Source organism: Magnolia sinica, chromosome 16 (assembly GCF_029962835.1).
Source record: "Magnolia sinica isolate HGM2019 chromosome 16, MsV1, whole genome shotgun sequence".
Lineage (NCBI taxonomy): Eukaryota > Viridiplantae > Streptophyta > Magnoliopsida > Magnoliales > Magnoliaceae > Magnolia > Magnolia sinica.
The window spans coordinates 9,463,792-9,473,996 of NC_080588.1; the positions used below are offsets into that span (position 1 = coordinate 9,463,792).

The 10,205-nt window shown below is 38.1% G+C and overlaps 1 non-coding gene across 1 annotated transcript; it reads left to right on the plus strand.

Moving 5' to 3' along the window:
- Positions 1-423: 423 nt before the first annotated feature.
- On the plus strand, positions 424-530 carry LOC131230159 (small nucleolar RNA R71). Its single transcript, XR_009163882.1, has one exon. It is a non-coding gene; the product is annotated as a small nucleolar RNA R71 (small nucleolar RNA).
- The last annotated feature ends 9,675 nt before the right edge of the window (positions 531-10,205 follow it).

Here is a 10,205-nt window from a genome sequence, read left to right on the forward strand (position 1 = left end):
TTGATAGTTATTTACGGCATTGGCTTGTTCATTCAACACTCCTCGAAAGGCGGTATTGTAGGACAGTTTTCAGTTGTGTGAATGTTGCAATCACAGATGCCGCAAACAATTTCATTGACCTTATCCTTCTTTCCTTCCATGGCCTCAACTTTCCTTATGAGCGTAGTCACTTTACACTTGAGATCATCCTCTTCTTTCAAGAGATATAATCCACCTTTCTCCTTTAATTGAGTCGGCCTAGACGTGGTGTTCGACTTTGGGTAATAGTCCCAAGATTGTGTTTTTTCAGCCAAACTATCGAGGTAGTCCCATACCTCGTCGATATCTTTATTAATGAACTCTCCATTACACATTGTCTCGACCATTTGGCGCATGGAAGATGTCAGTCCATCATAGAAAAAATTTGTAATGCGCCACGTTTCAAATCCGTGTTGTGGGCATGAACTGACCAAATCTTTGAACCTTTCCCAACATTGAAAGAATGTTTCATCTTCCTTTTAGGCAAAGTTCATGATCGCTTTTCTGAGGGTAATCGTTTTATGATGTGGGAAGAATTTTTTTATGAATTCCCTCTGCATGTCGTTCCATGTGCCAATGGATCTAGGACGTAGTGAATGTAACCACATCTTAGCTTTCTCTTTTAAGGAAAAAGGAAAGAGTTTCAGCCTAATTGTATCCTCAGATACATTAGGAAAACATAATGTAGCTATAATTTCATCGAACTCTTTCAAATGCAAATATGGACTCTCTGATTCAAGTCCATGGAATTTGGGAAGGAGTTGGATAACTCCTGGCTTGATGTCCATTTGTCCTGTATTTTCAGGAAAAATCATGCATGAGGGCGTACTCACTCCCGCCGGTTGTAAAAAATCTCGTAAAGTACGAGGCGGGGGTGCCTGTTGCACCTCATTTTCATCCTGGGTATCCTCCACCCTGAGTGGAAGTAGAGGAGGTTGGTCTTCAGCCATAACCTCAGTTAACTCAGGGGATTTCGAGCGGTGTCTAATCCTGCGATGGATAGTCAACCCCTCAACTAATCCTCCTTCAGTCAAGAGACGTCGAGTGTTGTCACGGGCCCACTTGGGCATGAAACACTCGCAGCCCTCAATCAAATTCAAAGTCTAATCCTAAGAAAGGAAAAGGAAATCTAAAAAGAAAAAGAGAGTTGGAAAGAAATTACCAAATTGGAGTCCTAAGTTAAGGGCCAAATTAAAGATTTCTAACTTAAAGGCCTACAAAATAGGAAGGTTAGTTTCTGAACCAAAAATCCTAAAAATAAATGAGGAAACAAATTAGATTTTAAAAAGAGTTAAAAATAGAAAGTGAAAAACAAAAGAGAAAAGTTTCGAAAATTAGAGGATTTTTCTAGAAAGGGAAATAACTACCCTAGTTTCTAAAATAAACTGCTTCCTAAAAATAGAAAAAAGAAGACTAGAATTAAAAATTTCAAAATTTAAACCCTAATTCTAATAGGTAGAAAGAGAGAGAGATTAGGAAGGAATTACCAATTTAGAAACTTATGTCCAGATCCTATAAAACAGGAAACAAGTTAAGTTCTAAAAATAGAATAAAATAAAATAAAAACTTCTATCCTAAAGTAAGTAAAATCCTAATCCTAACCTAATTCTAAAACTAATTAATTTCAGAAAAACGTAACCGTCAGTCCCCGGCAACGGCGCCAAAAACTTGTTCACTCCCCAAGTATAGGGTTGTGATGTAGTAATAAACTCGGTAAGACCGAGGTCGAATCCACAGGGACTGATACCTGTACGTTATCTGAAACCAAGTAGAACTAGAACTAGACTAAGATGTGATCTAAACCAAATAGAATTTAAGAAATAATTGTGGAAGAATTGTCTAAGACTTTAAGGAATTCAGAGGAAGGAAACTAGGGATTCAGGGGATCCACTTGTAGAGATCAGGGAGATCGTATGCCAGGATGGAAATTTACTGAACTGCCATTGATATAGGTTTCAAGAGATGAAAGGTGTATGAATTAGAATGGATTCCATCACCAAACCATGCCCAAGAGACAAAGCAAACAACAGAATTAATCTAATTATCAATCAATCAACATGCCATGAAGGTCAGGAAGGTACTGTCATCCTACCATGCCCATGGGACAATGATGAACAACAGGGCTTCCTGACTTCATAAATATAAAAAGAGGAAAGAAATATTCAAAGCCATTGCAAGCCCATTGTAATTTCAGTCACAACATGCCATAAAAAAACTAAAAATATTCCCATAAAATTAAATCAAGAATAATCTCTTCAATCTTAATCAAAGGGCACCAGCAACATCTCTCCCATCAGGCTACAAGCTTCACCCCTTAGCCCTAGCTAAGAGGTTTAGCCGAGCATGATATGGGTTAAATTCCAACTAAAAAGAAGAAGAATGAAAAAAAACATTAAAGGAAAGAAAAAAAAAAAAAGAAAACCTCTTTCTTCCAATTCTCCTTCTGTTTTCTCCAGCCACGTCTAGCAGGAATCCCACCTGCTGCTTCTCTAAAAACGTGCAGCTGACCCTCCTTTCGTGCACAGCAGCTGCACTCCTCCCGTGCACAGCAGCTACACTGTACTCTCTGCCAACGTCCAGCAGCAACAGACCTCTGCTCGTTCCGGCCTCCAAACCGAGCCTTTCCACGCTGCCGTCCGTCTCAGCAAAACCACTTTCTTCCAGCAGCCTTAGCAAGAAAAAAAACTGCTGCTCTCGAAGAAAAAACTGCTGCTCTTTCTCCAGCCGTGAATAACATGAATCCCCCCTTTCAAACCGAGCCTCCTCCCTTTTTATCTTTCTTCTCACCTCCCTTCTGTGGAGTCCTGGCAGGACTCAGCTGCGGAAGCTGGGACTCCTTGTATGTAGAGCAGGAGGTCCGTACGAAAGGCCGGAGATCGCGGACGAGTTGGTTGCGGAGACGCACAGCAGCCAAACTCGGAGTCTTCTCCTCTTCTTCTTCTTTGCTTTCCTTCCAAAAGGACAACGTCCTCTGGGAGCTTTCTGGCCCACCTACATGATGAACGGCTCGGATCAGCTGTCCGACCGCCCCCAAGGGCGTACAACTCGCCGTGAAAGTCGGACGGCGTCCGGTTGCGAAAACAGGGTCATGTTATTGACGCTGTGACGATGGTGGGCCCCATTTCAATATCTTCTTGGAAAATCCGATCCGTCCACTGCGTTCTACTCGAAAAATCAGGTGGGAAGCACTACTTTTGGTCCTCATTTCATGTGGCCCACGTTATCTTTCAAGTCACCGTTAATCATCCGTTTTAACAGCTGAAATCCACTCTCCATTATCTTCCGAGATTACGCCACCTAGGCGATGTTCACGCCCACCCTCTTGATACAATGGACGGTTCGGATCATCACTTCAGGTGTTGAGTGGGCCCCACTGTTGCGTTTTTGAAGAGGACGCGGGTCAGCGGTGGCTGACCCTTTTGTAGGAATTCGGTGCACCGCAGGAGTGCACCGTCTATGCACTCGCATGCTCCTTGTGGGGTCCATCATGATGTATATATGAAATCCGCTCCGTCCATCCATTCTGTCACATCATTTAGACCGTGAAGACCGGAGATGAAGCATATCCAAACAACAGGTGGGCCCAGAATCATGATTCCGAGGGATGATCTATCCATTAGGCCACTTCCACCAGGATACAACGGCCGAAATTCTGCATGTACGGTTAATTTATGTTCTTCAGGCCGTGTATGAAATTTCGGGACAAACGGATGGTGAGAAACCTATGATCTTGCATTCTGGCCGACTTTTGGGCCACTTGAGCTTCAGTTTCTCGATTTTTTCCGGATCTCGGCTGTGTAAAATCGTCGATCCCAATCCCCAGGAGTCCGTCCCATGCTTTAGTGTCATCAGATCGGTAAATCCATGCTTTTTAGTGTCCTTTCCCAGTCCAAGCTCATGAAGACGCCCTGCATCACAAATACAATTAAATTAGGCTATTAAACGGTGTCATGCTTGTAAATCCATACAATAAATGGGTCTGATATGCAATATTTGACCCTCAACATGTGGCCTACTTGAGCTTGCTTTATTTTTGGGCTCACTTCTTAGCACTATTGGGAGAAACTGACAGATGAAGGAAGTCACGAAGACACCGGGGTTTCTCCAGAGAGTTTTTGTTGCACAAGCTCCTTGCTGCTATACATGCATCAAAAACGTGCTGTGTTATATGGCATGGGAGTAGGCACTGGCAAGCTGCTTTGTTGTGAAAGGTGGTAGTGCCCAATCCGAGCCGTTGGATTGCGTAGTAACTCCGCTACCAAGTCGGTGGTGGAAAAGCTCTGTGGCCTCATCATGATGTATTTATTTTATTCACATTATCCATCCATTTTGCCTAACTCGTTTTAGGGCGCGAACCAAAGGTGATGCAGATCCAAAGCTTATTTCAGAGCCTGAGTTAAAAAATGAGGCAAATCCAAAGTGAACCAGACCTCAAACAGGTGGGATAATAATGCCGACCGTTGAAACTTTCCTAAGGTCCACATGGGAGGCATTTCATCCTAAAGATGTAGTTCGCTCCAAAGGAAGAAAATACATCCCTACATATTGCAATATGATATGTTGGAATTTTTTTCTTATGGGCCATTTGTGATTCAAACCGTTTTTATGTAATGGAGTTTCACTTTATATAGTCAAAAATCAATAAGTAAAAGTTTTAAATTTGATTATTTCAACTTTTTGATATTTTGGCTCTTTTGCGTTGAACATGAAAAGTCCGCATGCATGATCATTGTAAGGTGAAAGGTTTGAAATATTCGCTCATAGATTTTTTTTAAAGCCTCTTTGTAATTTACTGTAATTCCAATTAGGACAAAGGGCAGTTTGGTAATTAGCCAAACACCCTTAATCATTGGACAAGGAGAAGATTTACAATACACCCACCTCCCTCAAATTGCATGGTTCGACTTGAATGGAATCGAACCTACATCCACGACAAGATAAATGCTGTCTACGCTTTTTGCCTACACACGCCATCGCAAGTGCCTTTTTTATCTTTTAGCACCCCATGTTTTCCATCCGAATATAATATCAGCTCTATGCATGGGCCCACATGAAGACATCGTCCCGTGATCGGAAGCTTACGCCACTTGGTGCAATTATCACGCCAAAGGAATGACGCTGACCGTTGGCTTTTTAGATGAATGTGAGCCATTGAGAGTATTTCTTTTCAATGGTTCATATTCAGTCCATGGTCAGATCATCTATTCAGTGCTATTTTCTTACTGTCACTCGGTCATGTGGGTCCCATTGAAGCAACACATTCGCGACACCGTGCGAACACGGTGTGCCCACCACCATTTTGTTGCCTTCTATTCCTTGGGTAGTCATGAGGATATGGGCTCCAAGGAATTCATGTATTTGATTAGGAGTCGCCATTCACCGTTCACAAACCCAAGTTTAGAGTCGTGATGTAGTAATAATCTCAGTGAGACCAAGGTCAAATCCACAGGGACTAATCTCATAAGTATTCTGAAAGCAGCTAGAAGTAGAACTAGAAAAAGATGTGAATCTAAATTTGAAATAAAAGGAAGTAATTGTAAAAGATTTAATTAGAAACTTAAGAAATTTAAAGGTGAGAACTAGGATTCCAAGGATTCACTTGTAGTGATCAGGGAGCCCTCTTGCTTGATTTAAGTAATACAATTAAAATTGGAGTTCTATCTTATCCAATTGGAAAAATATATCAATAAAACCAAATGTGAATTTCCATTAACCTAATTCTTAATGAATGAGAACTATGATAATCGATAGGGATTCCATCACCAAACTATGCCCAGGAGACAATAGCAAACAACAGGATTTACCAATCCCATAATCTCAAAGCAGGAGAATTGTGAAGATTAGGAAGGATTCCATCACCCTACCATTCCCAGGGGACAATGGTGAACAACAAGACTTACTAATTTCACAATCTCAAATAAGGAACATAAGATACTCAAAGTTATTACAGATCTATTGTAATTTCAGTCATAATAAACCATTAAAAACTGAAAATATTTCTTAAATATCAAATTAGAATCCATGAAGTTTAACATAAACATGAATCAAGGCAATAGAAATATCCCATCATGGTACAAGCTTCACCTCTTATCCCTACCTAAGAAGTTTAGCCAACCATAGACATGATTGAATCTAAAACCTTAGAAGAAAGCATGAAAATAATTAAGAAAAAAGAAGAAAAACTCTTGGTAACAGCTTTTCTACCCTTTTGCTACACTCCTTAAACCTTAGAAGATGCCTTGGAACATTCTAGGGAGTCCTATTTATAGTTGTGGAATTTCAACTTTCGTACCTAGTTGGAAAACTCTAGAAACCGCCTCAAATTTATGCAGTTTGCTAAAATAGACTTCACTCTGCGCAGTTTTTCAAAATAGACTTCACTCTTTACAATTTCACAAAATGACCAAGAGTTTCAGAATATGCTTTTTTAGGATGATTTCAGGATTCTTTTTCTTTACTTCAAATCTTTGATTCTCTTCATTCATCACTTGGTTTTCTTGTATCTTTAGCATGTGAATTCTTCAATCTCGGTCTCTTAAGATCCATTTCTTACCTTGGTGATTCTTGAGCATCAAATCTATACTTTTAACACCTTTTTCAATCCAAGATCTTAAATTCACCTTATAACATAGACATGAGTAAAATAGAACATTAATCATTATCATGTTTATAAAACCAAGATGTAAATGGGGGATAATATGCAATATTTGACCCTCAACACAATCCCTAACCAGCATTTTGTTAGTCCCAAGTAAAGTATGGGAAAAATATTTCGAGAACTACATGATAATTTCTATAAGCTCAAGTGGTTAAAAAAAACAATCCATATAATAGAATGCTAAAATACATCAATGTTATGCATTACCTTCTCCTAAACTCTAGCACTCAGTAAGTTTTATAATCAAGTTCAAAGCATGAATCCTACAATTAGAACAATTCTAAGCATTGAGTTTCATGGGTGTATAATGAAGTCTAGACTTATCATAATCAAAGGTTTAATTCATCACTTTTATGATAACATTGATAATTAAATGTGCATTTAGGACAACCAAAACCTAAACCGAAACTTGCCTTATAGTTCATATTTTAGTTCCTTCTTTTATTCCTCCAGCTTTTGATTTTTCCATCGATGGCTTTCACGTTATTTCAACCTTTTTAAAGATCTTTAATAGGTAGCCCTTTTCGACCACAACTGTTTTTTTAGTTAGGTATTTTCTTTTTCTTTCTTTTCAATTCTTTCCATTGAACATGATGGACAAATTTCATAGGTTAGTTCCTTCCATGCTTAATAATCATCAAGTTAACAATTCAATATTAAACTGACATTTTAATGTGTAAGTTAGATGTGACATGTGAAATCATGACTCAATCAATTTTTAAAACTTCTAATCAAGGATTAATGACTTAATTTTAAGACCTAAGTGACTAAACTCCAAGAGACGTAAGGCATCAACATTAAGCAACTTGTATTTTTAATTTTTTTAAAATTTTTCAATTTTCTGCAATTTTTGCTCTAAGATTAAGAAAACACTGATTAACTTGTCTAATCCACACCCCCCAACCTAAAATCTACGTTGTCCTCAATGTAAAAGAAATAAGCATGTAATGTAAAAGAGACAATGAAAAGAAAAGGGAAGTGATGGAAATATAATACCTGAAGAAGGAAATTTTGAGTCATTTCCAATGATCTTAGTGTGAAGATGGGTTAGCACAAAAGACTTAACAGACAATAAGCAAACTATCCTAAACAGCGGAAAACAAACTATCCTAAAACAGCAGAAAGCAAACTATCCTAATCCTAAATTTTTTGAAAACAGTAAACCTAACTAGGAGAACAGGTGAAAGCTACTCAGTCATGCTATAAAGTTCCTCCTCCGGCCAATATCTTAATAAATTTCTTAGTAGGTTTCTCAATAAGATCATCCAAAAACCCTTTTTGCAACAGGCTTGGATGTCCTGGAGTATGAATTTTCAGAGAAATTTGTGGAACTCAGCATAAAGTTTCCTTTTAATCTTATGAGGTGTCCAAAGTAAATATGATTCACTAGAGATAGAGAAAGTTTTAGAGTTAGTGCAACATGGTGAATGAGAGACTCCATGTAGATAAAATTCAGAGAAATTCTCAGTAGGTGATGTAATCTCAACATATTTTAAAGTTTCAGACTTTGGTTCAACTTTCAGCTCCTCCTTTCTTAATGGTAAACATTCAAGATCCGTGGAAGAAAGGGCTTCAGAATAAGGGTTCTCTCAGTCAGTAACAACTACCGAGGTATTGTTTTGTAGGCCGTCCATTATTATTTTTTATCACGGGATCATTTGAATCTACAAAATATGCAAAGTGATCTTTCAGAGAATTGAGATAGTCAGTTGAGAAAGGCTCATTTTCCACATTGAGGTTTGTGATGATATGCCTAATGATTCCTTCGTCTTTCCTTTGGTGAGAGCCAATTGTCGGTAAATACATCTCGCCCTGCTCTGCATAGATAGATTGTAGATCAGTAAGCGCATTAATGTGAAGATTATGTTCATTACTACTACTTAGTAGAGGCATATCGAGTGACTCATCCATCTCCCTAATTATATTACAATCTAATTTAGGGGAGTGGTCTACACGCCTCAAAAGAGCTGTAAGGGTCGATTAGAAGAGTCTAATCCTCCACATTTAAATCAGGTATGTCAGATGAGTGGAGTAGATCATTATGGTCGAAAACTTCTTGTACCTCGTGATCACTTTCCTGAACAAAACTTGAGATCTATTTCAGGGGAATTTGGCCTGTAAACTCATGCTCACCATCTTCTAATTCAGTGTAGTTCACAAGTGGGATGGGATCGCTTTCCTCACATTTTGTTTTTGGGTTGGGCTGAGGCTCGAATAAACTAGGCTCTTCCTCCTAATTGAAGCCAAGTGTATCATGTGAGTAAAGAGTGTCAGTATCATTATATTTGAAAGATACCCATGTCTCTTGATCTTTACTTTGGGCAATCATCGAGATCGACTCTCTGAAAAATTAAACCATATGATCATTAACAGAATCTAACACTTCATTCTCAATTTTAGTATTCTTCATAATCGCATCACGTGAACCTAACTATTATATATCTTTTATAAGCTCTTGTAATCTTTGAAGTGTGTTTTGCAGGATGAGCACTAAAGTTTGTGTGGAATTCTGAAGTGAATTCTCTTAGATCATTTCTTGTTGGATCTTAGAGGTATAGGACCCAAGAGAATTGTCACTATGATGCATTGTTGATTCAACTTCCCAATCTTGATGTTTCCACTGATCATAAGTAGGGAGTTGAGAATGAAGAATTAGATTGGGTTAATGCTGCGGTGAACTAGCCTCCATTAGCTTATCGAGGTGTGATACAAGCACTTTTATCATTATTTTAATACCAGCAAAATCGTCTGTGTAACCCTGAAGTGAATCCTCTTGGATCGTTTCTAGTTGGATTTCAAAGGTAGAAGACCTAAGAGAATTGTTAATATGATGTATTGCTCGTTCATCTTTCCAATATTGATGTTTCCACTGATTATAGTCATATGGGTCATAGGTGAGAGAAGTTAATGGTTGTAGATATATATTATCACCCATAATATAATCTCTTATTGTTTTCTTCTTGTCTGATGGATGATAATAATTCTCACTCCCATAGTTATGATAACCCCAACACTCACGTACTGTTTTCTTAATCCGTGGGGTGTAATTATTCTCCCGCATATGATCACATAAAGATTTCTTAACCGGTGGAGCATTTTATTCCATTTGGTTCTCGATGATGTTTCCAGAAAATTTTTGAGGCGTAGGTTGTTTTCTAACATAATCATCTGACAGCCCTTCATAATTTCTCACATTCTCTAAAACTAGCTCAGCATATTAACGTTTTCACTCTTATATATACATGGTGAAACCCTAATCCTGAACCTAATCCTAATATAAAATAAAAGAAAAAAATCATACAACAATATGGAAAGTAAGTAGAGGAGAAGTTAGAAAGAGTTTACCAGTTTGAAGAGTTCTATATTAGGGTCCTACAAAACAAAAAACAATGTTAGTCCCTAAAAAAAATCCAGAAAGATCCTAACCTAAAAACAAAACAAAAAATTTGTCCTAAAAACAAATTAGTTTTTAAAAACAAATTAAGAAAATTTCTAAATCTAGAAATAAAAAGTTAGTTTCTAAAAAAAA